The following is a 472-nucleotide window of genomic DNA, read 5'->3' as shown; positions in this document are numbered from 1 at the left end:
CCCTAAACCCTAAACCCTAAGGACCCACTAAGGGGAATGCGAATATTCTTGCGAACACGTAGCGGTCCAAGAATAAGCAAGCGGTTACGATGTTGTCAAACCTGGTCTCCTTGGATACTCCTTTTTCTGCAAATATAAGATCAAAAGGAAATGATTATCGGATCTGGTCCCTGTTGGGTTGCAAGGGTGCAAACATAGTCTCACATCTAAAGTACATGGAAAAGATCATAGGGTTAAAAGGATGGAAAGTATCTCCATTGGTATGAGGCCTTTTGGAAAGAGCCCAAGAACAAAGTCATGAGGGTTTAGGCCCAAAGTGGACAATATCATACCATTGTGGAGATATTTTGATTCTATCGGTATTAACAAGTGGTATCAGAGCGAGATCGCTCTTCACCGGACTAACCGCCGGATGAGCCATGATCCAGATCTAACCATGTGGTTTGAACCTTAAACAAAGGAAGTGAGTGCT

This window comes from Curcuma longa, chromosome 11, assembly GCF_044706935.1.
Source record: "Curcuma longa cultivar G26 ecotype Majalengka, Jawa Barat chromosome 11, ITB_CL_G26_1.1, whole genome shotgun sequence".
NCBI lineage: Eukaryota > Viridiplantae > Streptophyta > Magnoliopsida > Zingiberales > Zingiberaceae > Curcuma > Curcuma longa.
Note: the sequence above shows the minus strand (reverse complement) of the source record.